Source organism: Pinus tabuliformis, chromosome X, assembly GCF_031772625.1.
Source record: "Pinus tabuliformis cultivar Carrire ecotype Pingquan chromosome X, CPIR1, whole genome shotgun sequence".
NCBI lineage: Eukaryota > Viridiplantae > Streptophyta > Pinopsida > Pinales > Pinaceae > Pinus > Pinus tabuliformis.
Window position 1 is genome coordinate 571384220 of NC_142308.1, and position 21104 is coordinate 571405323.

The window sequence follows — 21104 nt, forward strand, 5'->3', positions numbered from 1 at the left end:
CCCAAATTGCATCCAAATTGGAAATAAGCCCAAGAGTAGATGCAAAATTTTAATTTGCAAATTAAAGGATATATGTCAATAAAGTATTTTAAATCTTATGCTAGGTGGTTTGTTATGAGATTTTCTCTAAATACACCTTTATCAAGAATGTCATGAAAGGAGTTTGGAAAATATAGCTTTGGAGCATTTTAGATCATTCTACATGGTCATTGCATCTTTTAGACATGTCACACTCGATTAATGATAACATTATTATTGGGTGTTTTCGTGTATATAAACTTAAATTGAAATCTACAACTATCTCTAGAAGACTATTGTCCTTAATGATGAGGATCTTCTAGAGGCCACCATCCTAAAAGGCATTTTTCGATGGTGGCTTTATCATTGTCATTTATAAATTTTAATTATGGAAAAAACAATGGTGTTCACTCTACTAATCATTGTAAAGTTCCCTTTTAAGACATATCCCACCTCTAATTATGATACTAAAATGTAGTAGCATTGTTGATTATGATGATAAGAAATCTACATACAACCTTGTGTTTTGTTTTACTATGGGTGCCATTTCACATAACAACAATAAATAATCAATCACTACATATATTTTAATACAACAATTTCACCCCTATCCTTTAAAATCCCATAATGTTAAACTGAAAACAATTTCATATCAAAAATTAATTAATGTATTGAAGCTCAAAATCATTTTGTTTATGAAAAAACACAAAAATAAACAAAAGTTTTGAAAGGTCAAAAAACATGTGATAAAGTAGCTCATATCTTCACCAAAGCACTTAAGAAACACAAGTTTTATTTATTGATAATGATACAAATCAAAGAGTTGTCATCAAGTGAGAGTGTATCCTCTCTTAACATATCCCTTAGTTTTCTCTCTTCTTTTTTCTCTAAATGAACATTTAAGGAGATTACACATACTCTCTCAAATGTATCCTTTAATGGGAATGTTGTATCGATCTATAATCACATCATGCCTTTAATGGACAAGTGTTATGGCCCAAGAAGAGAGACATATTACAATCTTCAACATAGTTGTTTTGGCTCTCAATAGATATCAACACCTTCTTTATCCCTCTTTAAACATACCCCTTACTAAATTTTCTCTCTCAGTTTTTTTCTAAATGAACATTTAAGGAGATTACACACTCTCTCAAATATATCCTTTAATAGGAATGATTATGCCTTTATTGGGCAAGTGCTATGGCCCAAAAAGAGAGACTATTGCAATCTTCAACATAGGTGTTTTGGACCTCAATAGGCATGTACCTTCGTCTACACAGGACAAGAACCTTTTTGTTTAAACCATACAAAGGACAATTACTTTTGCCCACAAAGTGCATGTGAATTGGTCTTCAAAGGACAAGTATTTTTGCCCAGAAGTATGTGACTTGGTCTAGAAGGGACAAGTGTTTTCACCACTTGACTTGGTCTAGAAAGGACAAATGTTTTAACCCTCAATGAGTATGTGATTCGAGCTAGCTAGCTAACAATGCCTGCAACATTAAGGGGAAGTCTTCAAAATTAAAGTTTTTTTGTGGCTGAAAAGTGTTCCTATGGTGTTACTAAGTTACTCAACTGAAAATCACTGGTTGAAATTAAAAGGCCACATATGAGGAAAAGATGATTTAAAGGATAATAAGTAAAGATCAAAGGCTAAAATAAAGATATAAAGCATTGCATGTACTCTTTATCATTTGGACACCATTGAACAATCTGAACCAATCTGCATCTAGAGCAAATCTCAAAGCCTCCTTTGAACAATTATGGAGAACTTTCACTGTACCATAAAAATGGTTGAATCAATGAAGTTGGCATTCATCTATGGATCGTGCATAAACTGTCATGTGATGCAATCATTTCCTAATGTGCATTGATTGACTAACCAGTGACTGTGGCTTGCATGGCCCCAGTGCGATCACCAACTTATTAGATAATCACATTTCTAAAGTACTGAATACAAAACTACATTGATGATAAAGACCTCATGCAAATCAGCTAAATGCTTAGTCATGCAAGTCGAGTTTCCTATTGCGCTAAAATTGCAGTAATGACAATCAAATCTAGTTGGTGGGATAGAAAAGGAGGACTAAGGGTGGAGGTGATAGGTAATCTGAGTAAGCTAATCAAACATCAAAATGAAGATATCCATGTTTTGGAGAAATGTAGCTCGTTGATACTGCTCCCCATGTAGAAGCTTTGAGGCAAAATGACTCTCAGTGACAATTTTAATAATGTTATGAGTTATGGAAGAAATATGAGCAAACAATAGAAGCAATAATGGGGGAGTCATAGAGAGGACCTACATGTCACCAAATTAGTGATATTCGAAGTTCCCCCAGTTTCAGTGCAACCTACTAGGCAGATAGTCAAACAAGTTGTTGATGATTGCCAGAAAGAGGTACAGTAAACTGAATATATTTTATTATGCAGTCAACAAATTCTTATCCAAGGTGGTAATGAGAATTGGTTGAATGACGGAGCAAAAGCTCTATTTGATGCAGCTAACAACATCTAAATATAGCTGAGTCGGCATCAGATGAGAAGTGTGAAAGTTCCATATCAGAGCTAGACACAATCAATATGAGCAGCTGGTGATTCAGATCTTAAAGAAAGTGAGTGTACATGGTCTGATAGCCAAGTTGAAAGTTCTCAATAATATCTCATTTCCAGACTGGCTTTGTATAAACAGTGTAGAATTTGGAAGCTAGTATGATCTCCGAAGTGTTGAAATTGGTGTTTTGTTCATCTGGCTTGGATTGCAGGATGAGGATACCTACGTAATATCCCTTAGGCAGACTTCTCGCAGTAGACCAGGTTCATTCTATGGTAATATCATGTATTAAATTTCCTCTTCTTTTTCTTGAATTTGAAATTTGACTGTAACTGTAATTTAAGAAAAGAAAGCATTAATTTTTGTTTTCATACGAAACAAATTTGACTTCCATTGGCCTTGTCATTGCCATATTTTATTAGATCTTGTCAACTTACTAATTCCAAAGTACTCTGACAGCATAGCTATTCACGTATGTGTTCATTATGTGAACATTAAGGATACATCACTGACTCCTCATAACACTTGTTTCTCTTTCAAATATAATAGAGGTTTTGAGGATACTAGAATATGGTCCTTAATCGCAGCTAATACGACCTACTTAGACCCTGGAACCCAATGGAGCAATTGAATGGCATTAAAATATATATCAGATGTCAGGGGCAATGCCAACAGGTAAAGGTCTACAGTTCAACATTTTGTGGTTCTTCCTTTGGATATATCACCCCCTATATATTCATATCTTATTAAAATCTGAGATCCTATCAACACGTCTATGCTTAATCAATGTCCCATAGTGGTTTTCTATGTTAATTCTGCCATCTACTTTGGTTGAAAAAAACCACTAGATTTCCAAATTCAGTCTAAAGAAATAAAAGTATATAACCCCCTTTTAATTAAAACAAGGTTGACGATACACAGAGTTTGCTATTCTAAAAGTCTATTCTTATCGTTTGTTTAACTTGGCATCACCAATAATCCCCACAAGAACACAACCCATCCTTGAAATGATGGTATCGGCTGGTGTCCCTAACAATAATTTCTCTTGCAACAACCTCAGATATGAACTTGATGGCAGAATGGCAATCACCACAAACACGAAGGTTCTTGATAACCCTGATAACATCCCCAGGTTTGGTGTGAATAAGCCCAAATGCTATTGCCAACTTTTCGCTATGATTGTAAAGAAATTGTTCTTTTTGCTCTTCTTCCACATCATTCAATACAAACCTTGTATTTGGAACATAACCTGCTGCCTTTATCTGCAAAGACAGAGTCTCCAGCATTGCATAGATTTTCTTCATTTGCGGGTGTGAACTGTCACCCGCAGTGAAAGCATGTAACTGTTTATTAACTTCAATCCAGCTGCATCCGGGCCTCTTTATCACCCCTTTCTCTTTCATCATTTCACGCACCCTTTCAATGTCATCCCACCTGCCAGCTGAAGCATAGATGTTTGAAAGCAAAACATAAGGTGCAGCATTTGTAGGTTCTAACTCAAAAATTCTTTCTGCTGCATGTTCTCCTAGTTCAACATCGTTATGTCTTCTGCAGGCACCAAGCAAACAACACCACACAGCAGCATCAGGCTTTATAGGCATTTTGCTGATAAAGTCTTCTGCTTCATCAAGGTACCCAGCACGCCCAAGAAGGTCAACCATGCAGCCATAGTGTTCCATTACAGGAGTAAGATTGTAATCTTGACTCATGCTATCGAAGAGTTTCTTACCCTTTTTTACTAGGCCTACATGGCAGCACGCAGTCAAAACACAAATGAATGTGATATGGTTTGGTTTTATTCCAGAGTGTTGCATTTGCTCAAAAAGTTTGAGTGCCTCCTGGCCATAGCCATGCATTGCATATCCCCCAATCATTGCAGTCCAGCAGATGACATCACGTTTCTGCATGTTGTCAAATATTTCACGGGCTTTCTTTATGCTCCCACACTTTGCATACATGTCTACAAGGGCACCTTCCAGAAAGACATCAGACTGAAATCCACTTGTAACTATTTCTTCATGGATCTCAATTCCCTGATCCAGAGCCACCAAAGCGGCACATGCTGGGAGGACACTGGCAAAGGTCTTCGCATCTGGCTTCACACCTGCCAGTTTCATCTCTTCAAAAAGTTTAAGGGCTTCCAGAGCTTGCCCATTATGCGTGTATCCTGCAATCATTGCTGTCCATGATGTAAGATTCCCTTGAGGCATTTTATCAAACAGATCCCGTGCCTTCTCTATGCTCTGACATTTCGCATACATGTCTATAAGTGCACTCTCCACAAAAGCATCGGACTGCCTACTCCTAACTACTTCATCATGGATCTCCATACCTTCTTCCAAGGCAGCTAAGCTAGCACAAGCCGGCAGGACACTGGCAAAGGTTTTTGAATCAGGTTTCACACCTGCCAAACGCATTTGCCTAAACAGTCTTAAAGCCTCCATATCTTGCCCATCCTGTGCATAACCCAGAATCATTGCAGTCCAGGAAACAGTATTTCGTTGAGTCATTTTGTCAAAGACATTCCGTGCTTTCTCTACACTCCCACATTTTACATACATATCTACAAGGGCACTCCCCACAAAGACATCAAACTGAAATCCACTTCTCACTATCTCTTGATGAATCACCCGACCCTGTTCCATAGCTCGCAAACTGGCACAAGCTGGGAGAACACTAGCAAAAGTTTGCGGGCTCGGCTTAATGCCCTCCATCTGCATTTTCTCAAATATCTCCAATGCCTCAAGAGCAAGCCCATTTTGTGCATATCCTGCAATCATTGTATTCCATGAAACCACATTTCGGTGGCACATTTTGTCAAACAATTCGCGCGCCTTCTCTGTATCCCCACATTTTGCATACATGTCTGTGAGGGCATTCGCCACAAAGACATCAGACTCAAACCTACATCTAATTACTTCTTCATGAATCTCCACACCCCTTTCCAGATCCTTCAATTTTGCACATGCTTGCAGAATACTGGAGAATGTAAATTCATTGGGATTGATACCTGCTCGTTGCATTCTGTGAAACAATCTCAGTGCCTCGCTAGCATGCCCATCTTTGGCATATGCTGAAATCATGACACTCCAAGAGAACACATCTCGTTCAGGCATTTCATCGAAAACTCTGCGAGCGTCCACAAGGCTTCCACACTTCGCATACATGTTCACAAGCGTATTCTGCAGCATTTTGTCCGGGGTAAAGCCATTTTGTTTCATGTAGATATGGACCAATCTTCCCTCTGAGAGGGCCTTTTCCCTAAAGCACCCCTGCAACAAGCAAACGTATGTAGAACCCTCCGCACGATGGCCCATGCCATGCAAAATGCGCAGTGCTTCTTTCAATCGGCCCTGTTTACAAAGCGTTCTCACGTCATTGCCATTGACATCCCTTGGTAATGCAGTTGCAGTAGTGGGATTGATGGTACTTTTCCTTGTAGCAGTGTGTAGGGAAAGGAACGAGCCAGACAAAGCTAGCATCCTTTTCCATTTGTGGAGTAATAATGGGCAATGTATTTTCATTGTCATAGCCACAGGTTACACTGTTCTGCATTGCCCTCCTCTGTCTGTTGGAATGAGATTACAATACATTTACGAGAAGCAAGCAGCATGCAGTTGATTAAACCTTGGACATGGGATATTTTCCTTTTCTCTAAATATCTACGATGGAAGTGCATATTGGACTGCATCTATAAACAGTGTATATAATTGTAATGTTTTCTATATATATAGAACGTGTTAAAAAAAAATTATATATATATAATTAAGAATTAAAATATTTATATATAGAGATGTGAAATTTGTATAAATACAAATAATATTATTAAGAACTAGCATAGATCCATTTCAACGTTGGCTCTACTAAGCATTGAGAGGAATCAAATCTTTTGAGGTGCAAATCTTTTCTCAAATTTTGCACTCAAAATAAAGTTCTCATTTTAAGAGATTTGATCCCTCTCAACCCTTGGCCCATAACACAGCTAAAATTAAAATAAATCTATAATAGTATGATTCAAATTCCTTAAATCCTAAAATTTTGTTTTTAAAGTTTTTATCATTTTTAATTGATTTAGATATTAAAATAATTACAATTCATTAGAATTTTGATTTATTAAATTTTAATAAGAAAAAAATTTACTATAAATTTGCTCTACATAATATATGAATTATTAATTATATATCACTACACTAACATAAATTGATTTATTAATTATATATCACTACACTAATATAAATTGATATATATAATGCTTTGACAAGCATCAAATATATAGAAATGTAAATATTTACCTTAAAAAAAATCTTTTTATATAGAAAAACTCAATTCCTCTTAAAATATAATAACTATAAAATTAAAATAGATTTATATATATATATATAAATTTCAATTTTAATTGGTGTTTTAACAATCCTACTTCATTTAATTTGGAATGGATAATACCATTGAAATTACATATGAATATCTAACATTGATTCAACCCAATTAATAAAACTTTTAATTAATAATAACTCAACCATCATGATACATACTAGAGACCTAAATGTTTAAAAAATTTAATATAAAAAATTAACACATATTTTCAAAATCATTTTTCTCAATTAAATTATATATATAATATAATAAAAAAAACTTATTCATAGATTTGAAAATATCTTTCGTTCCAACTTCCATTAAAATTTTAGCTTTTAATATTCAAATTATATGGAAAATAATTTGTTATTTTGAAATACACTATTTTATTTAAAAAAGGCGGACATGATAAATAATAAAAGCAAACATTGATGAGAAACATTAAAACTTCCATTGCGTTGGTCTTTCTATTTTAAGGTAACTTCCATTATGCTGGTAGTTCTATTTTAAGGTATGAGTCCAAGTAGGACAAACATTTACTCTATTATACAAGACAAAGTGTTTACTTAGTGGTCTCATTCTTCAAGAGAATCTCGGTGCCAATACATAACTCTAGATTATCCAGTATCCATATTTGAATCAAACAAACTTTATATGACTCATATAGCCAATACTTAAAATCCAACCTTTCTCAATTTGGACTATGATACCAATTTAGCACAACCAGACAAAGAGCACATCCTACACATATTGCTATGTTGGAAGCCTGCACTACACTGCCATGGCACATAACATAAAAACACCAAATGTTGGAATTGTTGTAGTTGAGTTACAAATATTTCATATTTTCGTAATGCTAAAGATTGAATGTTTATGTATAAAAGGCAAGGTAAATCAAACATATAATCATGAACATAAATAGAATTTATCACACACATAAAGAACACTAAGAAATACCTTAGGAAAATCCCAACTCCAGGAAAAACCCAACCTAACAAAATATCATTAGTCTTTGGCTAAAACCCTGGCCAAGCTTGTTGGGATCCCTGCTCATCCCTTGGCCCCTTACACTAGCTGAGGAGTCCACACTTGCTCAACACGTGGCTTATTACAGTGAAGACTAATATGCTTATTTACAAGCTTCTTTCCAACCAAATACCACTGGCATAATACAATGGACCACAAAACCATTGTTGAAGAATCTAGGGCAAGCGGGATTAATGTGATTCTTCTTGTCTTGATAACTATTTGTGAGGCATTTTCATTTTCTTGTTAGCACAATCTTCTTCTTTACATTATTAGAGTGTGTGTTTCATATTTCATCAAATAGCTACCAAAAGAAAAGAGACAAGAACACAAGAAGTTGGCATTCTGCCAGGGCCAAAACCTCTCCCTCTTGGAGAGGAAAACCCGCTCAAAATTCTTCTTATAGAGATTCCAATTGACAAATACCAAGACCATGACCCTTGACCTATTAGGCCACTCCAAGACCAAGACACAAATCCTCTTCTTTGTCACTGTTGAGATCATCTTCATTGTTGCACCATCGAGGCCATCATTACTGCATCACTTCATTACTGTTGCAACATCTTTGTTGTCCCTTCACCGAAGTCTTCATCAACTAGATCTTCCATGTTGAGATATGTATTGGAGAGTTGCCTTTTGATCCACCGAGATCATGATTGTTTTATCGTAGCCTTTACCAAGATCATGACCATGTTAGGATCATGACTGCACCTTGACTGAGAATGTAACTATGTTCATCATGATTGCACTGCAATCTTTACCGAGATCTTACTTGTCATGGCTATGCCGAGAATATATATCATTGTGGTATTACTGAGTTTCTTATCCAAAACTATGAGAGTATGTGAGTGTGTATAGCAGTCATCCTTATCCGAAAAACCAGAGGGATCCTTCTCCTAACCGAAGCGTTGTCCTGCACCTTCTTTTTCGAGATTACTGTAACCCTTAACTTGACCGAGATTTCAGAGAGGAGTGTGAGGATGTCACTGTCCAAATGTGAGGGTGCAGGCTCTTTTATATAGTAGTTTGTCCTTGTATTTGAGCCGACATGTCCACCGAAAGTGTTTTGTCTCCTGTGTGAGCCGACTTGTCATTTATATTTATCTTAACACTGACATGACTGCCTTTCCTCATCGTTTTGCTGGCATACTTCTTCGTGCTTGTCTTTGGAGGATTGCACTTGCCTTTGAGGGCCTTTTAAACTAGTATATATATTTACACATATGCTCAAGAAGAGCTCTTTACATGTCTTTGACTCTTTGACTTTCCTAGACCTATGGAATGAGCAAGAAACTCATTCTTATAATTTACAAAAATAATATTTCTTTTTCTTGACAAGTACAAAGATCAAAGTTACATTTGTAAATACCAAACCTAGTTACACTTTCTTCAACACTCCCTCTTAACTAGGGAGGTATTTATAATGGTACTTGGTTATTCTCAATCTGAAGAATTTCTCATAAGAAGAATCGGATTGGTAATCCCATCTGTATAGCATCATATCAATCAGCATTGTCATAGTGCAAGGCCTTGACTAATAGCTCCATCTCTCCATGAGACCATGAGCTACAATGCTGGCGAGACCAATGATTTATAGACACCTTCATCATTGTCTCTCAAGGTACATACCCACCCGAGTGTTCACTGAGTATGACCTTCTACAACTATTCGTATTTCGGGTTCCCAGCCCTCAAAGACTATCGGTCCTCTTGCCTACTCTTATCTTGGATGCCTACACATCCTCAAAGAGTATCAGATGCCATATGATTACCTAATCCTCCCATTCTTTCTTCCCAAGTGAAGACAAGAATGTTGTGTCTATCATGTGTCTACATTTCCATTCATGGCCTTCATCTAGACTTACAGATGTTAGTCTTGGTCTAGTGCATGACACATGAAATGGAAAAACACACTTGCCACTCCTTTGTAATCAGGGGTGATTTAATTCAAACTCCCTCTTGATCAGGGACTTGTCAGAGCTCCCTCTTAGCTAGGGACTCTTTTATACATCAATAGTTTCTTCTTTATGGGTTCTTCAGCTGCTTAATCAACTTCTCACCTTGATGTCATGAAATTTAGTTGAGCTTCTTCCTTGTAGGGCAATAGCCATCGATCACTTTCCTTCTTATTCTATCATGTCATTCCTTTCTTCATGGAAAATGGCCTTCTTGGCATACATCTGGAACTTTCTTCATATGGCTACTTCTTTTCTCTCCATGCTTCTTTCAAGAGTTTCCATCCATCGCATGAATGTTGGTTGTACTTGTACTTACAAGTCTTGTTCTAGTAGCCCTACATGAACTCATCCAGATATTATTCAAGAAATCAAAACATCATATTAAATTAAATCATACCTTACGAGATGGCTCTTCATCATGACATCTTCTTGTAGGTATCAGCATCCTACACACTTATTGACATATCTCCCAAAGATATCCATTGTCAAGGGTCTTCATCTTTTTCAGACTTTCATCAGAGTCTTTATATCTTTCTGGGATATTTCCTAGTCAAATATTCTTGGTCTTTTGGATGTTGATTGCGTTCCTCATGGTTGCATATCTCACAATCTCTTCCTTCCTCACACATTCCATTTCCCGGATCATAGTTTCTTAGTCAACTACCTCATACTTCATATGAGGGCATATTATGTTGATTTCATCTAGTGTGATTTATGCCTTCCTGCATTCTTTCAGAGGAGAAGATTCTTTTTCTCTTGATCGTGCTTCTCAAGATAGAAGTAATGATCCATTGTTACCTGCAACCATATGACATGACATTATAATATTAAATACAAGCATACATACCTCATTTTACCTTTTTCTCCTTCACGATTCCCATGGTGATGTCACAAGCTCTTGCTTCTAATTCTTTCATAATGCCATGATGCATCTTATTATCATTGTCATATCTTATAACACAAGATATAGGAGCTTATGATAGGATCTTTTTGTGAGGGATATTATCTTACTCATAGGAGAGATTTGATACTCCCTCTTTCCTTGGCCTTTTCTTTAGTTTCCTCCATCTTTCAGTGATATGAACTTCCAAAATCTTTTTGTAGTATTGAATCTTAACTATACTTATTTTTGTCCAACCTTGTCTATCTTTTCTGCACACGGTTGAATTCTTTCATCCTTTAATACTATAGACTGTAATTTGTCTCTCTATCTAGCATAGAGACCACAAATTGTCAGGTGAGGTAACTTTCTTTGTTCATTGATATTTGTTACCTTGCTCATCAATGATGACTACCTTCTTATTATCTTTCCTAGATTTTCATGAAGTTATTCCTTCATTCTTTGATACCTTTACTATTAGGTCTAAGTGACCTTCTTTACTTTAATTTTCGAGAGTATATCTAGCATTTCATATATCTCTCTTTATGTTTCCTCTTCTGCTATTTAAGTATGACAGGACTTTTGAGTGATATCATATGAATCCTATGAATCTCTTGATGGATGCAAACAATGCTTGATCGTCATAGACCTTTTCATAGATATCAATGATTTCTCTTTTCTATGAGGATTATGACAATCCTCCTTATTCTATATAAGGACTTTTAATTATCTAACCGATTTATAAATCCCCTTGCAATCATGAAATAATTTAACCAAATCTGATTATAAAATTGAAAGATACTTACTTGGAGTGTGAAGAGATCTTCACCTTAATGCTTCTCTTGCTTGAGCTGCCCATCATTAGTATCTTTTCATCACAACTTCCTTGGAGGCCTTCTAGCACCATGACATCAGTGATACTATGACCTTCCCAATTCATCTTTAAGGTATTTTTTACTTCAACATATTGTTGACATGCTAGTGATACTATGTTCTGATCCGAGCATCATGCTGTTGAGATCATAATTATAGACAAAATTCCAGACTGTGACAAGTATATTGATATGGCACTGCACAGTGATGTCTATGTGCATTGTGTAGAGAGGCAATGTATTGAGAGCCCAGACTTGTCAATGAATAACATAACTAAACTGTGGGTGGCACTGTATAGATAGACTGTCTCATCACCGAAATTGCCTTTATGTAATAACTATACTGAGATAGTGATGTAATCATGGATTGTGAGAGGTATTCCTTGGATTACTTATGCAAAATATATATATATATATATATATATATATATATATACACCTGAGACTATCTTTTATGGCATGGAGAAAGTTCAGTGATCAAGAAGTGAGGATCACTGATATACTCCATCAAACTGAGCATGAGTTGAGTGCATGACTATAATTACTGAAGTTGATACTTCATGACTATTGTAGACCTGCTTGTTGTATACTTGCTCCTTTAATCCTTTCAACTTGCTTTGATGTCCTAAAGACAGATCCTTGTATGTCTCTTTTGCTGCCCTTCATTTGACTTCAGCGCCTTGGCTCTGATTCCATGTTGAAGAATCTAGGTCAAGTGGGATAAATGTGATTCTTCTTGTCTTGATAACTATTTGTGAGGCATTTTCATTTTGTGATTCTTCTTGTCTTGATAACTATTTGTGAGGCATTTTCATTTTCTTGTTAGCACAATCTTCTTCTTTACAGTGTTAGAGTGTGTGTTTCATATTTCAACAAATAGCTACCAAAAGAAAAGAGACAAGAACACAAGAAGTTGGCATTCTGCCAGGGCCAAAACCTCTCCCCCTTGGAGAGGAAAACCCGCTCAAACTTCTTCTTATAGAGATTCTAATTGACAAATACCAAGACCATGACCCTTGACCTATTAGGCCACTCCAAGACCAAGACACCAATCCTCTTCTTTGTCACTGTTGAGATCATCTTCATTGTTGCACCATTTAGGCCATCATTACTGCATCACTTCATTACTGCTGCAACGTCTCTGTTGTCCCTTCACCGAAGTCTTCATCAACTAGATCTTCGATGTTGAGATATGTATTGGAGAGCTACCTTTTGATCCACCGAGATCATGATTGTTTATTGTAGCCTTTATCGAAATCATGACCATGTTAGGATCATGACTGCACCTTAACTGAGAATGTAACTATGTTCATCATGATTGCACTGTAATCTTTACCGAAATCTTACTTGTCATGGCTATGCCGATAATATATGTCAGTGTGGTATCACTGAGTTTCTTATCCGAAACTATGAGAGTATGTGAGTGTGTACAACAATCATCCCTATCTGAAAAACTAGAGGGATCCTTCTCCTAACCGAAACACTATCCTACTACACCTTCTTTTTTCGAGATTTTTGTAACCCTTAACTTGACCGAGATTTCAGAGAGGAGTGCGAGGATGTCATTGTCCAAATGCGAGGGTGCAGGCTCCTTTATATAGTAGTTTGTCCTTGTATTTGAGCCGACATGTCCACCGAAAGTGTTGTGTCTCCTTTGTGAGCCAACTTGTCATTTATATTTATCTTGAGGCCAACATGACTACCTTTCCTCATCGTTTTGCTGGCAGACTTCTTCGTGCTTGTCTTTGGAGGATTGTGCTTGTCTTGGAGGGCCTTTTAGACTAGTATATATATTTACACATATGCTCAAGAAGAGCTCTTTACATGTCTTTGACTCTTTGACTTTCCTAGACCTATGGAATGAGCAAGAAACTCATTCTTATAATTTACAAAAATAATATTTCTTTTTCTTAACAAGTACAAAGATCAAAGTTACATTTGTAAATACCGAACCTAGTTACACTTTCTTCAACAACCATGTGCCTGAAACCACTAGCTGTAGACTATCAATCCCAAGTCAAGGTTAATCGTAACATAAATGTGCATAGATTTTTAACTTCTCCAACGCACCAACTGGGTTTTGACCCTTTGCAAAGGACATTAACCATTCATTGATGGGAAGATAAAAATTAAGAGATATTGATCACTCAATGGAGGAAAAAACACACACAACACTTCATAGTCGCAAGATTGTCTGCCAATTTATGCACCTACTTATTTCAATTTAAAATACTCTCCAGCTTAAAATCAAGAAAGCTATAAAGCAACGGGGATAGTAGCTGCCATTATATATACTCTAGCAACTTATAAAGCAACGGGGATAGTAGCTGCCATTATGTGGTTCCATATTCTAAAATCAACAATGGCAGCATGTTTCTGATGCTTCCTATCTGATGTTTCTGATGTTTATGAAGAACGCATTAGAAGTATAATTGACCCTTAGCATTTATTTATATGAATCTAAACAAATTGATTGTTGTTTCTATCTCAAAGCTAAAGTGAGATATTGACCACGGGTATAGAATCTTTAAGCTATATAGCTTATGTAAAGAGAGAGCCAGACTCTTCAGCTGCCAATGACTATATTTGACAAGATGAAGCCCAGTTCTGACCATTTAAAAGACATTGTTGGATGTCAGGTACTACCATGTGTCAGTTTGATGTCATCATGCCACCTCGGGAATTATGAAGATTTCCGTTGCAGTGACTATCATGCTGTCATGGATTTAGCACCATTATATCTAAAATGATAAGACCATGCCACCTCTCCTCTACAGGCTTCTTCAGAAACAAAAACTGATACCCGTTCATTACTAGCGATTGAAAGCTGATAATACCCAAAAGCCTGTTATCATGCAAAAGCCTATGTTGATAGTTTTATTTCATTTAGCATCACCAATAATCCCCACAAGAACACAATGCATTCTTAAAATGATGGTAACCGTTGACATCCCGCACAACAATTTCTCGTGCAACAATCATCGAGATGAATTTGATGTCAGAATGGCAATCACCTCGGACACAAAGTTTCTTGATAACCTTCATGGTTGTTCCAGGGAATGTGTTAATCAGCCCAAATGCAATTGCCAGCTTCTCACTATGGTGGCAAAGAATTTGCTGCTTCTGCTCTTTCTCCACATTGTTCGGAAAGAATCCTATGTCAGGCATGTACCCTGATGCTTTCATCTGCAAAGACAATTTCTCCAGCCTCTCACAGATCTGATGTGTCTATGGGCAAGAACTGTCACTCACAAGGAAAGTTTGTGTCTGTGGATGAGCGCCACAACGAAATTTTGTGTGTGTGGATGAGAGCTGTCACCCACAAGGAAAGTGTACGTTTTCTTTGACCTCAATCCAACTACATCCAGGAGTTTTTATTACGTTCCTCTCTTTCATCATTTTTCTCACATTTTCAATGCCATCCCACCTGCCAGTTGCAGCATAAATATTTGAGAGCAGAACATAGGGTGCAGCACTTCTAGGGTTCAACTCAAAAATGTGTTCTGCCACACGTTCTCCTAATTCTACATTGTTATGTATTCTACACGCAGCAAGTAAAGAACTCCACACAGTAGCATTCGGTTTTATTGGCATTCTGTTGATAAAATCTTCTGCCTCACCAAGGTGTCCAGCACGGCCAAGAAGGTCAACCATGCAACAATAATGCTCCATTTCATATGTCAAGTGATAACACTCTTTCATGGAATCAAAGTATTGTATTCCTTCGTCCACTAGGCCGGCATGGCCACAGGCAGACAAAACACAAACTAAGGTAACACGGTTCGGGTTTATACCTGATTGTCGCATTTGTTCAAAGAGTTTGAGGGCTTCCTTGCCACGCCCGTGCATGGCATATGCTGCAATGATGGCTGTCCAGGCAATGATGTCTGGCTGCTGCATTTGATCAAACAAATACTGAGACTTATCTATGTTTCCACATTTTGCATACATGTCTATAAGAGCGCTCATCACAAAGACATTTGATTGAAATCCACTTCTGATTATTTCTTCATGAATCTCCATACCTTGTTCCAAAGCTGCCAAGCCAGAACAAGCAGGCAGAACACTGGAAAAGGTTTTTTCATCTGGGTTTACTCCTGCCACTCGCATTCGTTTGAAAAGTTTCAGTGCCTCTATACCCTGCCCATTCTGTGCATATCCAGCAATAATTGCTGTCCAGGATATGGCATTCTGCTGAGACATTTTATCAAACACATCACGTGCATTCTCTATGCTTCCACATTTGACATACATGTCTACCAGGGCACTCCCCACAAAGACATCGATCTCAAAACCACTCCTCCTTATTTGTTCATGAATCTCCAAGCCCTGTTTCAGAGATGCCAAAGCAGCACAGGCAGGAAGAACACAAGCAAAGCTTTTGGAGTCTGGCTGAACCCCTTTCTGTTGCATTTTTTGAAAGAGCTGCAGGGCTTCAGCAGCACGTCCATTTTGTGCATATCCTGCAATCATAGCGTTCCATGAAACCACATTTCGTTGACACATTTCGTCAAACAAGTCGCGTGCTTTCTCTATACTTCCACATTTTGAGTACATGTCTACTAGAGCATTGCCCACAGAAACATCTGACTGAAACCCACTTCTAATTATCTCAAAGTGAATCCCCACGCCTTCTTCCAGAGCTTTCAATTTGGCACAACCGGATAGAACGCTGGAAAATGTGAATTGATCTGGTTTAATGCCTGCTCTCTGCATTTCATGAAATAGTACCAATGCCTGCATTGCACTCCCATGCCTGGCATAAGCTGTGATCATGACAGTCCATGAGAACACATCTCGTTCAGGCATTAAATCAAAAACTCTGCGAGCCTCTGATAGACTCCCGCACTTGGCATACATGTTGACAAGTGTGTTATGTAAGAATGTGTTGGGTTTAAATCCCGTTTTAGTGATGTGGGTGTGGACTGATTTGCCTTCGGACAAAGCCCTCCTCTTAAGACACTCTCGCAAAATACAAACATATGCACAAGAAGTTAAAGGTTGATTTGTCGTATACAAAATGTGTAGCGCCTCTTTCAATAAACCCTTTTGGCAAAATGTTCTCACACTATCAGTAAAGTTAATATTGGAATTTCCATTAGCTTCCACCTCACTCTTCAGAGGGTTCTGAATGAGAAGCCCTCGTACGGTAAACATAATCTTCATTACCTTCTTCCTTTTCTGGTCTTTCAATGGCCGTGTTATTGCTATAGCCATTGCCGCCATTACCCTGCATTTTCCTGGATGAGTTAATGGGCAATAGAGAGAGAGATTTTACATAGTATGCTTTGAAAAACCATTTTAGTCAAATTTTGATCGAACTTAGAAATATACAGCGGCAACCCATGCCTCCTCTGTGTCTCACCCCTCTTATAATCGTTTCAACTATGCAATAGGCATCTCATTGAGTTAGATGGCGAGAGAATTGTGAGCAATCGTTGACATGGCATGTACTTCCACCAATGGTTGGCTTCTTTGTTCATACTTCAGCCTGTCACTGGTTCGGAAGCAACTGATCAGAGTGTCTTCAAATCTTACTCCATGTGGATTTTGTTTTTGAATAGCTGCAAGCTGTGTTTTATTATGAAAAGACCTTTTATGTTTTTTCTTGTGCTCACCTTTTGAATGGTTTTACGGCTTAATATGGGACAGATTGGAGAGATGTTATAATGTTAAAATGATAGATATAATATTAAATTTATATAATGTTAATTTATTAAAAAGTATATAATATTATTTTTATTTTAAGAAATAAATAAATATATTATCAACTCATTTAAAATATAAATATATATATATATTTTAGTTATGTAAAGAGAATAATGAAAAGTATGAATGGGGTGTATGGGCGAAAAGGTGAGGTCGTCCTATTTGGCCACATGACCAGGGACGTGACACCACACCCCCTTAATGGGTTTGTAAAAATTTTGAACACAACATGAGTGATGCCCTATTTTGAACACAACATGAGGGATGCCCCTATACCACAGTTTGGTTCCTAGTACATGGCATGCTTCCCCTATATTTTCACTCCTCAGCAAATCTTCTCAACTTGGCAGCAAATCCTCTCACTTGCTCATCCACTTTGGATGCCTCATGCAACTAGTTTGTTGCAGAAGCCATTGATGAGAGCCTTAATTGCCAGGTTTATGGCCACCACTCATATCACATTTAGCGGCAACTTTGCGCAGCAAGGCATCCAACCAAGCAATGTGCAGCGCTTTGTTAAACGGCAGACTTCGGGAACTAAGCAACATTCCTTGTTGTAGAGTTGGGACATAAGCAATAGCCTCAATATTGCTAAAGAACAGACCACGACAATTTTTTTATTCCTTTGCCACTACCAACTTTTGTTTATCTCAGCTCTCTTGGAAGAATTCTCAGTGGGGAAACCCTACTCATTGATGAGCCTAGCTCCATCGCTCCATCTTTTTCTATTCACTACATAGAGTTGAAGTCAAAATCAGTGGTCAAGTCTCACTTCTGGACCAGGCAACATCTTGCGTTTTTGGGTTGGCATTTGGATTCTAGCGAAGTGGACAACTCTCTCATATTTGGTCTGGCTACTCCTCTTCTCAGGTTGACCACACTTTTTCCTTGCTTAAGTTATTTCATTGACCTTTTCCTTGGTTTAGTTTTGATTTTCCATTCTGTTGAGTTATTGGGCTCTGTCTCTTTCACATTTGTTTTCTTTATTATCTAGCATTGTCAAGTCTCCCAATTTTCAAGCTACGCAAGTTGTTGGGGGTTGTTTCCTTCTAGTCTCCTCCAATTCTTGAGAATTCACATATTGTCAAGCTCTCACCTAAGCTTTCCCCTTCGTACTAGGTCTCATTCTAAGATAGCCCATTAGTTTTTACCTCACTTTCCTCCCACCCTTGTCTCATCTCTAACAATTATCCACACACCTTTTGAAACAATCTATCTCTGCATGTAATCAGAATGCCCTGTTAGAGGGCTCATGTACGACGAGGGGTAGCGTATTACTAGGAGTGATCCAGATTGGATCATTATATTGCTTTTCATCCATCTCGATGCATTTGGAGTGGAAAAGTGGAGGAATCAGCGCATGGGACCGTTTTTATGGTGGGACCCAGTTTGGAAAAATGAGGTCTAAAACCTTCTAGGAGTGTTTTGAGGCATCGAACGACGTTTTTTGGGGGTAAGACTTTGTTGCTTTAGTGCACACCATTTCCAATGATGCAATAAGTGCATCAATCGGAGTTTGTATGCAAAAGTTATGCCACTCAAAAGTTGACCTTCTTGTTTTCATACCTATACTTTGGGAGGATGTCATGTCAGCCCCCATTTCATGGAAAAGGGGCTAGCCACGTGATTATGATGTAAAAAAATCTAGAAGAGTCTATATTGTAACTCTAGTTAAGAGTTGTTGTAGTGAAAATTAACCACTAGTAGGCTATTGGCTTGTGTTATAATCGGGCCACTAGGTGGAAGAGGTGTTCCATTCTTTTGAGATAATTTTGTTCCATAGCTGAGCAAAGATAGCCCGGAGAGATAGGAGGTAAAGCAGACAGAGAATATTTATGCACTATAGCAAACCACGGGCCACAGGCATTACTTCTTTGTACCTACAATCATATTTCTAGACAGAGAAAGAAAGCGAAGCGGCCTCACCTTCCAGCTGGATTTTCTCCCAAAATGGTTTCCCAAAGAGCATATATTGTGTCTTATGTGTGTGCGTGAGCTTATTTTATCGTTCTCTACTTTTCTGCATAATTTATATTTGCATGCATGCACTAATCATAGTTAAGTTTACAAATATTAAAGTTTAATAAAATTGTAATAGTGTAGAATCTCGGATTTTTAATATAATATTATCATATATGTTGTGACGAACTATCCAATGGAATATCCACGACAATTTACAGATCATTTGATACCATAGTAGGTTTCTTTGGGTATTTTATGGAGATTGCAGGGCTCTAGATCGGCAAGGCCAAAAATCGTAAAACCCTAATTATGGCAGATGAATCTGTAAACGAACCTCGTGATCCTGCAGAGGTGAGGTTTTCACAGCTTGAACAACAAGTCACGGATATAAACCACAATGTAAACCTCCTCATGGCCACCCTAAGCAATAAGCTAGGGATATTTGGAGAAGATGGGGGTTCAAATGCAAAGGACAAATCAAAAGAGGGATTGGGAGATTGGGAAGACACGGAGAACCAACCAGAGAAAGAAACTGGGAAAGATCAGCCGAATTCAAGTGTCATGAATCAATCCTTGTTTAAAATGGAAGCAAAATTTAATATCAAGTCATACCACAATGAGATCGGTTTTTTGAAGCTGAACCACTGGTTGCAACAACTGGAATATTTCAGTATCCATCAAATCAAGGAAGGGAAAAAGATCTCATTCACGCGGCTGAAATTAGAGGTCCATGCACTAACTTAGTGGGAGAGCCATGTTGAAACCCTGAGCTTGGAGGGAGAACCTCCAGTGACTAAGTGAGAGGACTTCAAAACACTCATTAAGTCACAGTTTTATCCCATTGGGTACGTGGAGGACCAGTGGATCCGATGTCATTACTTCAGGCAAAAGTCAGGCTAAAGCATGTAGGAGTACACCACGGAATTCAGAAAGGTGGTTATAATGTTGGGTATCTCTCCAAAGAACCTAGATGTGCTCCTCAAGTATTTAGGGGGTCTGCACTTCCATCTGCATGAACAAGTGATGTTGTTCAAGCCCAAATCGGTGGACGAGGCTTGTGTACAGGCACAGTACCTGGAGAACATAGACCTAAAGAGAGCGCAATCAAGTGGATCGAAGAAGAAGGAGCAACATAATGCTTCTAAGGATGGGAAGAATAAGCAAAAACGTGAGAAAAGGTAAAAAGACAGCAGCCAGACTACACTAGTGCAAAGATCCTAGCAACCACTACAACATTGATGGCCGTACAGAGGAAAAATGTTGGAAGTTACATCCAGAGCCAAACCCGAAGAACAAGAAGAAAGATAATAAGAAGAAGAATCTCATGGCCACTGATTCGAGCAATCAAGTTGAAAGAAGCTCGGACGTGAACAAGAATATCATTTGTACATCAGTGTAAAAGGAGGTGAATCTGAGTAGCTTTCAGCAACATGAAGAGAAAGAAATGACCAAACTCTTCCATATAAAGATATAGGTCAAGAAGACAAAGATTGATACTCTATTTGACTCATGATCACAGGAAAATCTCATTGCAGTAGAGCTGGTTAAAAAGTTGGGGTTGGAATTTCATGATCATCCCAACCCATATCCATTGGGATGGTAAATAAAGATGCAGAGTTGAAGGTAACAAAACATGGTGAAATTATATTTGCTATCAATGTTGATTTTATTGATGAAGTAGATCTAGATGTGGTTCTCATTGATGTATGTGGAGTCGTGTTTGGGATTCCATACATGTACATGTGCGATGCAATATTCATGAGGAAATCCAACCAA

At 37.7% G+C, this 21104-nt stretch overlaps 1 pseudogene; it reads right to left on the reverse strand.

Moving 5' to 3' along the window:
* Positions 1 to 913: 913 nt before the first annotated feature.
* LOC149141300 (pentatricopeptide repeat-containing protein At1g15510, chloroplastic pseudogene) lies at positions 914 to 17278 on the reverse strand (annotated as a pseudogene).
* Between the last annotated feature and the right edge of the window lie 3826 nt (positions 17279 to 21104).